Below are 15,649 nucleotides of genomic sequence, written 5' to 3' on the forward strand. Positions count from 1 at the left end.
TAGACTAGGGAAAGTCCAATGATATTCCAGAACAGATTCCAGAATAGACTATAGACTAGGGAAAGGAAAGTCCAGTCAGTTTTGCCTATGCTGACCAATGATAGAATTCCAGAACAGACTAGGGAAAGTCCAGTTTGCCTATGCTGACCAATGATAGAATTCCAGAATAGACTAGGGAAAGTCCAGTTTGCCTATGCTGACCAATGATAGAATTCCAGAACAGACTAGGGAAAGTCCAGTTTGCCTATGCTGACCAATGATGACCAGAATGATAGGAAATCAGTTTGCCAGAACAGACCAGAACAGACTAGGAAAGTCCAGTTTGCCTATGCTGACCAATGATAGAATTCCAGAACAGACTAGGGAAGTCCAGTTTGCCTATGCTGACCAATGATTTGCAGACTAGGGAAAGTCCAGTTTGCCTATGCTGACCAATGATAGAAAAGTTTGCCAGAATAGAATAGGGAAAGTCCAGTTTGCCTGACCAATGATAGGAATTCCAGAACAGCTGACCAATGATAGAATTCCAGAATAGACTAGGGAAAGTCCAGTTTGCCTATGCTGACCAATGATAGAATTCCAGAATAGACTAGGGAAAGTCCAGTTTGCCTATGTTGACCTGACCAGCGAGTTGAGTATATGGGTAATAGATGAATGCTATGGATCAAAGCTGAGGGGAAAAAATAACAGACTTAAATGTTCAGTAATGTTATACCACAATAATGATAACGGGAGATCTTCCACAAAGTAATCCTTAGTCAACGGCGACAAAACTATTCAATAGCTGTTCGTGATCTCTCTCTCTCTCTCTCTCTCTCTCTCTCTCTCTCTCTCTCTCTCTCTCTCTCTCTCTCTCTCTAAGATATCATTTATTTAGGAAATCTCACGTCACGCAAAAAAAAAAATCCATTGGCAATGAAAAGGAATAAAAAGAAAAACAAAATTTTCTCTCTTAGAGAGAAATATGCTGGAGCCTTCGGGCGACTGACACTAATTATGTCGAAAGAGTCTAAGCACCGGGATCCCTTTGGGCACTTCGCTGACTATAGTTTGAAGTGTCTTAACCACTGTTTTAATGAGACTTGAAGCACTCTTCTTCATTTAGATTTAACAACAATACGAGGTATAAGAATGTCTACGTGTTTTCCACATATCTTTTCAGCACTGTTATACTCCATCGGTTCCTTCATGGCGAAAAGGGCAGGGCATGGGAGGTGACCGGCGCTGCCACATCGAATATTCCCACTCACGTTGTATGGTATATGAAGGCTGCAAAAGTTATACAACACAAATATAATTGGTTGCTAATCCATTTTTGCCAATTATTAAAGGCCCTCGTAATTTTCTAGCATTTAATAACAATAAAACAACACGTTTATTCTTAAACGTGACAAAAAAATTTTCAGCGCTGCCAGTACCTCTCTCACGATGTCAAACAGCCCGTGCCTCCACAAAGGAAGCTCAGTCAAAACACTCACTGACTCATTAAAGAGTCTGTCGCCTTACAAACAACATGGAAAGAAGTCCTCGTTCCCGCATTAATCCTCATCCACAGGCTCGAGAAATCGTTCATAGGGTCGTTAAGTATTTTTCTAAAGAAAAGGCAAACCGTGGACCCATTGTGGATATCAGAAAAACACTGCAACGCGCCTCAGAAGTAACAATGATACCGGAGAGAACAATCACCAGGATTTGCAAAGAAGGCAAAGATACGGAAGAGAGATGCGGCACAGCAATTTTTCTGGAACGGGAGAAGCATCAACCGAGAACCGTGACAGATTTTGACAAGAGCGTTTTACGTAGAACTGTTTTAGACTTTTATGTAAGGAAGGAAGTACTAACGCTTGATTTAATCAAAGACGCGTTAAAACACAATAGATGTTTTTCATCGGGTATGGGTATTCATGCAAAGGTATCTTGTATGTTATAACGATAAAAACTGATACAAAAACAAAGAAAAAACAATGAAATATTCCGAGTAAATGGCAAAGCTGGAACTAAGTCTGTAAAGAAAAGAAGATATTTGAATAGAAAAATGTTATGAATACTCTTACTGGAAAGAAACGAAGGACCATATTATGAATAGGTGATAAATTAAATAGCTGCTGATAATCTTATTCGTGTAACCTACGTATATTTATGCTGCGCTCTCTTATCTGTCTACACACACAATCCTTTTCAAATGTCAATTGCTCTCTCTCTCTCTCTCTCTCTCTCTCTCTCTCTCTCTCTCTCTCTCTCTCTCTCTCTCTATATATATATATATATATATATATATATATATATATATATATATATATATATATATATATATATATATATATATATATATATATATATATATATATATATATATATATATATATATATATATATATATATAGTCTCGAAGGCGAAGGAAAGGGCACCATTATTACAATACGTTTATTATGCCGACGTTTCACGACAATTGCTATAGTCGCATTTTCAAGGCTGCAATGATTAAAAAACTTCTTACAAAAATCACATTAAAACATCACATTAAAACATCTTGCTCTTCCTGTGTTCTTTTGTTTTAGTCTTGTTACTGCTACGGTTTAGGTATGTCCTGTGCCTATTCCCTCCGTTTTTATTTTGTTTTATAATTTATACATCGATGTTTTAATGTGATTTTTGTAAGAAGTTTTTTAATCATTGCAGCCTTGAAAATGCGACTATAGCAATTGTCGTGAAACGTCGGCATAATAAACGTATTGTAATAATGGTGCCCTTTCCCTTCGCCTTCGAGACTGTATCCTGAGTCGAGACTCACCCTACTTGGATATATATATATATATATATATATATATATATATATATATATATATATATATATATATATATATATATATATATATATATATATATATATATATATATATATATATATATATATATATATATATATATATATATATATATATATTTATATATATACACATATATATATGTATATAGACATATATATACACAGTAAATTGACAGAAAAACAAGTAAATTAAAAGTGTGGAAGTCCAGTAGCGTGAGATAATCACAAGGAAGGTCCAAAAAGAGATTCAATGAGGCCTATATGAAAAACAGAGACCTGGAAGAATGGAAATATTTTCGAAGGAGTGTCGAGGCAATAGGGAACACCCAGAAGTATACTGCCCCCAGGAGACATTAACAAACGCCAAGGAGGTTAAACCTCCTTGACAGAAGCACGGATTAAAAGGGGTAAATGGGAAGGGTAGGCCTTTAAAAACTCGAGAGAAGTACATTTGGCAACATTTTTTTCCCTTCCTTAAAGTTTGTTTTTTTCTATTATGCATTTGTTATTTCCTTTTTTTTCATATATTTTCGGTAAACTAAAGAATTTAAGTTTTTATTTATCCTATGCTGCGTTCTGCTTATGGAGTTACATTTCTCTGCACCCTTGCTCCTCAAATTCATCATTTTTTAATGTTTATGCATAAGATCTATAACGAGAGACATATGGACAGGCAGGAAGCGTAAGTAGCCAGTATATATCTAAATGTCGCTATTGGTAACTTCCGTTTAGTTAGATGAAATAACAGTAAAAAAAATGTCTGGATTAATGATCTTAACAAGAGAAGAATGGAACGGAGTAAATTTAAAATATATATAAGTCCCGAATGAACGATGACAAATTTTATGAACTCTTGCGTATGAGACAATGTTCGTTCGATTTACTGCTCAGCAAACTTGAAGAGAGACTGAATGAACCTGTAACAAACTTCAGAGAGCCCATCTCTCCCGAGGGAAGACGCTCGAACTCCTAGAAAGTGTGTGTGTGTGTGTGTGTGTGTTTTTTTTTTTTTTTTTTATAACATGCTACATCGTGTGCGATGCACGGCGAAGTTTAGCTGTCGTGTAAACAAGCATGCAATCCGCCCTGCTTATTTTGGCCGATTTTTCGAACATTAATGAAGGTCTCGGTTACAAAATTGGACTGAGATGTAGGTGAACACGCAGTGATTTAAGTGACATAACTGTTTAATGTTTTTTTTTTTTTTTGTATTATAGTTAAAATCCAGGAGTGAAACAGGGTTTATAGTAGCTAGGAAAGTCCCAGCCAGGACAGGTAACCCTGGCTGGGGTTTGGCGACACCATCTATTGAGAGAAAAGAGTGTAATTAGAAAATTGATATGTGAAGAAAAACCCCGGTTGAAAATGGGCACTTATAAACCTTTTCGAAGGCAGGACTCCATAGGACTTTTGCTTTCAACTTATGCATCAGTTGAATTAACTAGGAAAGTCCTATCTGATATATTGAAAATAGAAAGTAGGAAGATTGTTGGGGTTCAGAACCAAACTAAAGAGAAAATAGTTGTGAAATTTCTTGAAAACGAAACCTTTCTGAATGTGGTGCGAGCTTATGAGGATAAAGTGATAAAGATTGACGAAACGGAAATTGTTAAAGTTATCAATATTAGTTCTGGGACGACATACGTCTCAACACGGAATGCCCCATTTGAAATGGACGATGAAGTAATCATTATGATTCTAAGTAAATATGGCAAAGTAGAATCAATCAGGAATAACAGGTATGCACGCGGTCCTTTTGAAGGAATGTTAAATGGAACGAGGACAGCAAAAATGAAGATAAGGGAGAACATTCCGTCTTCTGTTTATATACTTGGGCATAATATTTCGTTACTATGCAACGGCCAGAAACGAACATGCTATAAATGTGGTAATGAAGGACATCTGGCTAATGATTGTGTTGTAGACGTATTAGGAAGGAAAAATATTTGGAATGAGGAGGACTTTCCGGACATGAATAAAGGAACGACAAAAGAAAACAAAGGAAACAATGAACCCAGTACAGCGGTGGGAGGGCAAGGAGGACCACTGATGAATGGTGAAACAGTCGAAAATTTGGAAAGTAATGTTGGGAATGAGCAAAACAAAATCGCAATTACCGAGGATATTCAAGATACTGAAGATGAGGGTATGGAACCAGAAGAAGCTATGCCAAATTCAGAAGCAAACGAAATGACAGATACACAGATTACGGAAGGAACGGAAGAAGCTATGTCACAAGACCAAGGTATTGCACTGGCTGAAATACATAGCGAAGAAATAAGGACTGAGGATTTGGAAGCTAGAACAGTTTGGCAGGGTGCAGAGAGGACCAGTACACAGGATATGGAAGGAATCGATAACGTTTGGTTACAAGATAATGGATTTATAGAATCTGGGTCAGACAAATGGTGATAAAATAAGTGTGAAGCTGAAAAAAGATGACTTGGGTAGATGGAAAAATATTGAGAAATTAGATAAAAAGGAAGAATCTTCAGATGACGACATACACAAGAGAGATGCTAAACGGTCCAAAATTAATTGAATTTGAGAACAGAATAGGGCATCCATCTTATTTTTTGGAATTTTCATTTATTTAAATATTATAACTATTAACGTAAACGATTTAAATATTTTGAATAAACAGACTAAACTCATTGAATTTATGCTTGTGCATAAGATAGACATAATATGTGTACAAGAACATAATGTTAAAGAGAAAAATAGACTAGAGTATTTTGAAAAACATTGCCATATTATATTAAATTCAACTCATTTATTAAAGGGAGAGGCTGCGGTGTTTATAAACAAGCTATCGCAAGAGAAAATCATGAAAAATGAGATGGATACAGAGGGCCAAATATTAAGTGTGAAATGTTGTATTGCTGAAGTAGTATTCCAGGTTACAAATGTATATGCCCCCTCGGGTAAGGACAAAATGAAAGAAAGAGAAGAGTTGTTTAATACTGATTTGTTATAACTTGCACGAAATAACTTGAAAAATGTTATCATAGCAGGAGACTGGAACTGTGTAACTTGTCAAAGGGATGTCTCTACAGGTGACAAATGTTTCTTGTCCAAAGCCTTGATAAGCTTAAAAAATTCATTAAGGTTAACAGATGTGCGGGTTTTGAAAAACAATTTTGTAGACTTTACATAATAAGGAGGAATTATGGCTCTAGAATTGATAGAATTTATATAAGGGGTTTAGCTTGTAATGTTACTGAAACTTTAAACATTCCCATTAGTTGGACTGATCACAACATTTTAAAAACTATTATTAAAGTAGATGATAATGTGAAATGGGGTCATGGATATTGGAAATTAAATTGTAAGATTTTAGAGAGTTACCTTGTTGATGGGAACTTTCAACTGATGTGGAACGATTTAAGATGAAGGGTGATAACCATGTTATTGGCAATATAACTGATTGGTGGATATATACGAAAAAGTGTATAAAGAGCTTTTTCGTGAAAGCATCAAAGCAAGAGGCACAGGATAAGTATGGGTTATTAAATGTATTGAGAGCACATCTTAGGAATTTGTATCATCATCATTATGTTACAGGCAGTCAATTTGAAAAGATATCTGAATTAAAGGAACGGATAAAAACAATAGAAGATGAAATATGTGAAGGGGTAAAGGTTAGATTAAGAACAGAGGAAAGAATTCAAGGCGAAAAAATGTCACATTATCTGTTAGGAAAAGAAAAGACTCCTGTGGCAATGATATCCAAATTAAAAACAAAGTTGCGGGGGGGGTATATGTAACGGATAATAAAGCAATGGAAATACATACAGTAGAGTACTATGAAAAATTGTACAATAAATATGAATGTAATACCCAGGTTCAAAATAGAGTTTTAGATGTTTTTCAGTCTGTAATAGGCAATGAGGAAAATGAATTATTAACAGCAGAGGTAAATGAAAACGAAGTATGGGAGGTCATATCATCGATGAAAAATGGAAAAGCACCTGGCATAGATGGATTACCAGTAGAATTTTATAAGAAAATGTGGAATATAATAAAAGTAGAATTTTTAGATGTAATTAAGTATATCTTTAAAAATACTGTGATTGGTACTGACATGAACAAGGGAGTACTGAAATTACTTTGGAAGGATGATAGTTCACATTGCATTGATAATTCAAGACCTAACACATTACTGAATGTTGATTACAAAATAGTTACAAAGATAACTGCAAATAGATTAAAAAGGTTACTTCCATTGTGCATATCACCTGAACAGTTCTGTAGTGTCCCAGGAAGATCAATAACAAAAGTAAATACAACGGTGAGAGATATGATATATTACATAAATGAGAAAAATATGCAAGCTGCTTTAATTAATTTAGATTGGTCAAAGGCCTTTGACAGAGTAGATTTGGAGTTTTTGTTTAAAGTGCTAGAACGGTTTGGATTTTCCTTCAAGTTCATTGGTCTAATAAGAATGCTATACACAAATGCAAATAGGGTGGTGAGTATTACTGGCAACCTAACTAAGCCTTTTTCCATCAAAAGATCAGTCAGACAAGGAAGGTTGTCCTTTGTCGATGATGTTGTTTATAATAGCGCAAGAGCCACTGTATAGATTGTTGAAACAAAGAGTTGGTAAATGTTCTCCTGAAATGCCAAATAATCTAAGAATTTGTGTTGTTGGGTATGCAGACGATAGCTCTATTTTAGTATGTAGAGATGAAGGGATAGAAGAAAGTTTTAAGATCTTAAAAATGTATGAGGATGCTACTGGTGCTTCTCTTAACTTGAATAGAACTAGCATATTTGGGTTAGGGCAATGGAAAAAAAGAACCTTATGGCCAGTACAAAATTTGAACATACAAACCGAAAGCTGTAAAATTTTTGGTATAACCCATTTTAATGTTTTTTATAAAACAAGGGAGGAGAATTGGAACAACATTAGAGAAAATGTGGTGAAAATAGTCGGCTTTTCACATAATAGGAAGTTAACAATATTTCAAAAAGCTCTGGTCATTAATATGAAGTTTTTATCAAAATGTTGGTATATAGCCCATGTGATACCGATCCCAAAAAATATTGAGAAGCAGATAGAAAAATCTATTTTCAAGTATTTATGGAAAGGTAATTCCCAGCCAATTAGCAGGAAAACAACATGTTTGCCAAGATTAGAAGGAGGGTGTGGAGTAGTAAAAACTGGCTATAAGAGTTTTAAAAAAAAAAAAAGAGTTTGGGTGAGCTAATGATGTATTACTGTAAAAGGAAAGGAAGCTACTTATCAAGTGATAATGGAATTGAAGATGCTGCAGTAATAACCACCCCCTATTATGAAGAAATAATTAATACTTTAAGACTAGTCATCAAGATGGATGTGTATCCGCATTGTAAAAGTAGCAATGTATATAAATAGATTTTTAATGGTAGATAACTATAAGCCAAATGTTCAAATTAACTACCCATTGTTTAACTGGAAGAATATATGGGTAAATGTAAATAGCAAGTTTATAGAGCCACATGTCCGAGAAGTATTGTATAAATATATACATGAAGTATTGCCAACTCGGGACAGATTACATATGATGAATATCGTACAAGATGATGTATGTAGTACTTGTGGGGAAAAAGAAACTCTGATGCATTTATTTTATTTTTGTAGAATGGATAAAAAGTTAATAGAATGGTTTAAAAAAGTGTTTAAAGCTTTGTGTAAAGTCAGAACTAAGAATTTTCTTCAAGCACTAAAATTTTATTTTGAAACAAATAATTTGAAAGATATGAACACTGCAAATGTATTATTAGCAGATTTTATATCTGGTATTTGGTATAGTTATAAATCTGGGTTGTTGTTAGATGATCCACATTTAATTGGTTCAATAAGAGAAAGTATATGCGTAAATCATTTTAAAACATTCATTCTCATTTTACACGTAGTTACCTGGAATTTTAATATATACAGATATATATGAGTGTGTATACTATAACGGGTATGTATACTATACAGTATACAGGTATGTGTGTATGTATATGTACATAGTAATTTTAAGTATATTTATGTATATAAAATATGACTTATATTTGTTGATTTGTACATAAATTACACATATTGCATATGTATTGAATAGTAAAATGAACTTTAAAATATATTTTTATAAATAAAAGATAAAAAAAAAATTATTGTGATGAGAGGCACCAGCATTTCTTGCCCCCTTTTCAAATACTGCTTTTATCATGAACTGGCTGCCGGATCAATACGCCCATCTGGCCCTTAATGCATTCAGGGGAAAGGCCACATTGACTGCTGCGTGAATGAACGCGGAAAAGGATGAATGCATTCTAAAGAGGGAGAGACTGCATGCGCATAATGTAACTACCAAGAATTACCGACAAACTTCTAGGCAATCTCTGAAGAACAGCACCCGGGCTTGTTTTGAATCATTTCAGACTAAATTAAAACGCTGCGCTGAATGAATAAATAAAGATCATAAATCCACCTTTGAAGAATTAGAAATCATGGTAGTTACAGTGGAATTCTTGACACGTACACCAATATACCAGTGAGCATAAAACAAGGATAGACATCAGACAAAAAACTATTATCCTAAGGAAAAATCCCGCCTTACATACATGACTGTAACAACTTTTTCCTCTACTTCAGTACATGCTCAGTCTTCTTTGTTTAACGATCAGGCTTGTCCACGTTATTAAAAGAAGGAAAACGGGATACGTCAGCACACAACCCTCGAAACAAAGTGTTGCAGAATGACACTGCTTTGTCGACAACCACTCAGGCAAGTTCCATCCATCGGAAAAGCATAACTCCGCCACGAAAAAACTAGCTCTTTCTTCAGTGCACACAATCTTCTGGTAGGAATTGTTCTCCAGTAGCAAGACCGTAAGACTGATCCATACTAACTAACAAGTTCTTCACACAATCATCGGTTCAAAACTTAAATTTGGGATTAGACAAGGCAACCGATTATGCAGCATTTACGTATTTTACTTTAAGTTTCGGTGTGTGTGTGTGTGTGTGTGTGTGTGTGTGTGTGTGTGTGTGTGTGTGTGTGTGTGTGTGTGTGTGGAGTGGCGCTTGCAAGAAAGCTAAGCCCAATTCAAATACAAGCTCAAGATTGGCTTGCATTCCAGCTTTTGCCTTTTGACCAGAAACTTGGGTATTATACAATTACTTAGACCAAACGCAGTATTTGATTTTGATGATTTTGTGTTAAACATTTGGCCACTCTGATTTCATTTCGAGTAGTATTAATATCATCTAAGATGACCGTTAGCCATGGTGAATTCTTAGGCAGATATACGAGTATCAAGCCTCTGATATCTACACGTCAATGTCACATTTGACGTAATTATCCCTAAAAAAAATCGGTCAATGCAATCCCTTTCCTCTTCGCGTTACGACAGACCATCCAGCACGTAATCTTAATTCTGAAATATTCTTCTGGCTTGCTTAAGTATCTGTGACTGATAATTACTTCATAAAATACTTATCCGACCACTGTTCCAAAATTACCTATATTAAAAGCTGGTATCTTAGTAGTTGTGTATAAAATAATCAATGAACGTCTAAACAGCTATGAATTTACTCAAATTTTTGTCATGAGACGTGATATAGAAACTCATTAATAGGGAACCTGGAAAAAAAGTTAGATAAAATCGACAGGCGGAATATAGAGGGTAATATATAATGTGTAATTTTTGATGAGTAATCACAAGTTCCTATGATAAAAGTGAACACATGAGAGAGTAACTTGTCTGAAGGAAAAGTTCGCAAGGAAAGGATCTAATATGACTTAAGAAACATTATTTTTATGGATGGAGCGATGAGAGATCCTATCCTAGAGAAATCGCAGGGGATGGAGGCGAAGGAAAACCAGATAGCGCATGGAGTGGTGTGGGATGGATTATGAGTGTGGTACAATGAGATTTAAAGATATTAAACAAAATTGCAGAGATTGGTTAAATTACTGGAAAGTGTCGTATAGATACGATTCGACGTGGATCTTTGTAGGAATAAGGCAATGAAGAAAAGTTGGTTCCAGGAAAATGGAAAAATGGACGCCATTGTGAGTATGAGGGGCTTTATAGTTGATTGGAAAAGATACTTGGAGATACTTGTACTGGATAATAGTAGGATGAGAGAGGAGGCAAGTCACACAGGATGTAACTGACTTTCGTAGCTCTGACTGTGACTCGAAAGCGGCTGATCTTTAGGGTGCAGGTGGCTAAAACCTTAATTGTTGGAGTTCCAAACCTTAAAAGATTCGAGTGTCATATCATGGCTGTGGATTACGATGAAAAATTGGTATCGGTAAAATCTTTAATATTCACCACCGGGAGGGTAAATCATATTACACAAGAACTTTAGTTGCTGACTCTTGCCTATGAGGTTATCTCAACTATAACGTGAGCATGGGTTTCTTTGGAAGTCATTTAAGTATACCTGCAGGTAGTTTTCCATTTGTTAAGTATGTGCACACTGAATGGCCTCAGTAAGTGCCTCAAAACTAAACCTCCCCACAAAATTTGATTCTACTGCTTGAGGAGCTGCTGAGTCTGTAACCTGCCTACTTTTCCCACTGGCATAGTCAGCCACCAGTTACTCATCCATCCACAATGGCAGTCGAACGTTAATGGCATTGCCCACCACTATACTGCGCAACAGATCAAGTCAGAAGCAGTTAAAAGCAGAAATGGAGAAAGTTCACTAAAAAGCATATGATCTGCATTCTCTCACAGTTAATTGTTAAAGTGGTTAGTCTGAAGTGTGCTGCCGACAGAATAGATCGGTGTATAATCTCCTGTTACAACTACTGTTATATTTCTGCAAATTCTTAAGAGCTTTTTGCACGTATTAAGCACCAGTGCTTGCGAATGCAAGTATCCTTTTACATAAGCGCCTCAATCATCGTATTGTTTTTCCTTAGTTTTGTTGTGGTTGTTACAAGAATGCTTGACACTAAACTGAAGGCTACATTCTGCAGTTCCAATCATGTGATAATTGTCAGTTACCTTCGTTTTATTTTAGTTGCCATCAAAGGCGATGACCATTATGAAGCAGAATAAAAGATAGACTATAAACATTAATTCATACCGCTGCGCAAACACATGAATCCTTTTAATACATTTAAGGTTGCTTATTTTGTTATTGAGTATTACCTCAGACTACGCAAATTTACGTCTTAAATTTTTTACTGAAATTCTGTTTTGCTGATATCTCTTTGCAGGACACGTTTTCATCATAATGCTTTCGGAATGGAACCATTATTCCATAACGTACGTATTTATTCATATAAGTTTTAGACAATAATATTACGTTCTGTTTTTGAACACCATACCATTCTTCTACATTTTCGTGCATTCCATGTTTGCTTGATTACGTTCATCATCTCCTTTTCATCTAACGATAAATATATTCTCTTCTTGTCCCTTCCCTTTCTATTTACTCTTAATTACCCATATTCTTTACTTCCCTTTACATCGGGGTCAGCTGCGTCCTCCAGTCCTGGATGAAGCTCTCATTTTCTTATTTCGAAAGTCCTTTCTCTCTCTCTTCTCATAATTCTTCCTCTCGTAATCAAGGATCAAGGTCTACTTATGGATTTTGTTCTTCATAATCTATCTATAAAATTAAGATTTGGCTTTTATTTGTCTATTTTTTTCGTTACTGTAAGCTTTGTGAAAGTATTTCTTTGAAATATTCATCTGAAATCCGCTCCCTGTAGTCCTTCTAATAATTACCTTGAAAAAATACTATAATGAAGTCTATTAAGATTTTGCTTAGCGTCTGTAATCTTTATATAAAAATATCAGTTAGCTAAACACCAAGTAACAATTCATAAGGTCTGAAGATCACGTATTCTGAACGGATGGTTTTATGTGTAAGTGGTTACTTTTATAAGTATTCTTCTTCTACACTTATCTTAACATGCAACGGATGCTTGATTTATTAACAGGAACTGACACAAATCGAATTATCCTAATAAGACCCTCACGTGAGTCAGGATAAGAAAATCCATTATCGTAAAGGGCCAAAGCTCAGTCTCTTTGGAGAGTATAGTGTTCCTATTAAAAGTTAAGTATTTTTATCTGCATGTGATATGCAAATTTACGCAAGAGGGTAGATTTTAGTGTTATATTACGGAAGCTACAGTTCCTTATATATAACGGTGTAAAATCTACTTACCTTCACGTTTTTATGGGCGTATCATTATTTTTCATTTTTATGGGCGTATTATATATATATATATATATATATATATATATATATATATATATATATATATATATATATATATATATATATATAATATATATATATATATAAATATATATATATGTATGTATGTATATATTATATAAATTTATATATATATATATATATATATATATATATATATATATATATATATATATATATATAGTATATATATTATATATATATATATATATATATATATATATATATATATATATATATATATATATATATATATATATACAGTATACAGGGTATCCATAAAGGTGCAATTTAAAATAACTGTATCTTCGTAATTATGCATGATATAAATAATCTGTAAAAAGGATAAGAAAGCTTGTTGAGTCTAATTTTTTTATTCTTCCGAAGATTAATGTATCATTTGTTTTATAAAACATATTTCACAATTTTTAATCATCTTTTCCAGAACTGCTGTTGACCCATGGCTTCACTAGAAGAGAAAGTAAACTGTGATCTTTGGTCGGCTTCGCTAAAATGTCGCAAATATTATGTCGAGAGTAAAAATCAGTAAACAGCCAGCGGGTTTGACTCTAACCTTGTTTTGAAATATTATTTTGATTTAAACTTCCAAGAAGTAGTAATTTTAAAGTCAGCAAGTTAAAAAATAGTCTTCAAAATTGTATATTCAATCATAAAACATTTTAATACATTATTCAATCCGTATAGAAATGTTATGTAATGATATACTTTTTCTTCCTAATTAGATTCTAATCTCTCCATATCTAGTGAGTAATACCTATATGATTATGGAAGCATGCATTAAATATACTTTCACATAAAATATATTTTCAAGTAAAATTTAGCAATATTAAAAATTAAGATTCAAAGCAGGTTTAAGGAAATAGTAAGTACTGGTTATATTTCATGTATATTGCATGGAAAAACCTGCGTTTATGGTTTAAGACTAATAATTTTAAAAGTTTTTTATAATGCTCAAATATTCTTTACTGGTAATGCATACCATCTACTCGCTCATATCATAAACTATTGAGAAACAAAATGATAAACACAGCCACACACACACACATATATATATATGTATACACACATATATATATATATATATATAAATATATATATATATATATATATATATATATATATATATATATATATATATATATATATATATATATATATGTATGTATTTATACACACACACACATATATATATTTATTTATTTATTTATATGTGTACACATATACATATATACACATACATACATATATATATATATATATATATATATATATATATATATATATATATATATATATATATATATATATATATATATATCTGGAAGAAATAATCAATTCCCACTGTGGTACCTTGGGATAAAATGTTTTGTAAGGTCCGTCTGGGAAGGAAGCTCGATAATAATATTCTATGTCATCTAATTTCCAGGAAATAATTACCTATAAACTTCCCAATTTCATTTCACTTGGCAGGTAATTTAACTTGAAATTGCCTGTACCCAGGAAGTGAATGGCAGTGGCTTTTTCTGAATGATAAATTCCAAAATAATGAAAATGGCGGGCTTTTTTTCTTGAAATTTTTTGTTTACAAAAGGTCAAGCATTCTATCATGCTCCGAAGGCAGAATTGAAGTGAAAAAAAAATCTTTAAACGTTGTTTACACATTCCCACATTTCTTTATAATATCAGATCGATGATTAAAAGTGATAAAAGAAATGGTTATATACTTTGTGCAGAAGTAATATGACAACGACATTGATTACAAAAATAAGAGGAAAAAAATTCAGGAATGAAGCCCTCATGAAAAAAAAAAAAATAGCTTTCCCTTGTCGACTGGTGTTTCTTCAATATCAGATCATGAGTGGCGGAATTGACCCAATTAACCATTACCCGAGAGACCTTTGAACACATCTTCAAAAGTCACATCACAATGGCATCTTTGCCAAGATTTTTCCCACGTGGGCTTTTTTTGTCAAAGGACTTTACTATATCGTTTTCCTAGAATGTGGTACAAGAAATATTGAAGAATGCCCAAGGCCAGGCTCACTGGGCGAAAGGATTTTATTGTTATACCCATCACTTTCATCTTATGACGACAAAGGAGCTTTTTGTATATTTTCACTACAAAGGATGTAATGTTTTTAAGTATATTTTATGGCTATTGGCTACAAAGGTATTACGAGATGCCTTTTTAAATGAAACTACCGATAATATTTCTTATTTTATACAAGATCTGAGTAAAATAAAGATTTTAGAATATCAGTGGGTGGTCCAAATTAAAAAGATTTTTTCTATGAATATGTAACGCCTGCAAGAGGACTTTGACAAACGACTAATGATAAAAAAAATACTTATTCCACCTGGTTTAAAAGGCAAGAGTTTTAGAGAGAGAGAGAGAGAGAGAGAGAGAGAGAGAGAGAGAGAGAGAGAGAGAGAGAGAGAGAGAGAGAGAGAGTCTTCAAAAGTTTTGGGTTTTCAGTTCGCTTCCAGGAAACCTTTTCACGAGAGATTTGTTGTTATTATCTAGATCAAGACCATTGTCTCCTTTTTCAGCTTTCTCCCGGTTCAAATTTAGGAAT

Source organism: Macrobrachium rosenbergii, chromosome 11 (assembly GCF_040412425.1).
Source record: "Macrobrachium rosenbergii isolate ZJJX-2024 chromosome 11, ASM4041242v1, whole genome shotgun sequence".
Taxonomy (NCBI): Eukaryota; Metazoa; Arthropoda; class Malacostraca; order Decapoda; family Palaemonidae; genus Macrobrachium; species Macrobrachium rosenbergii.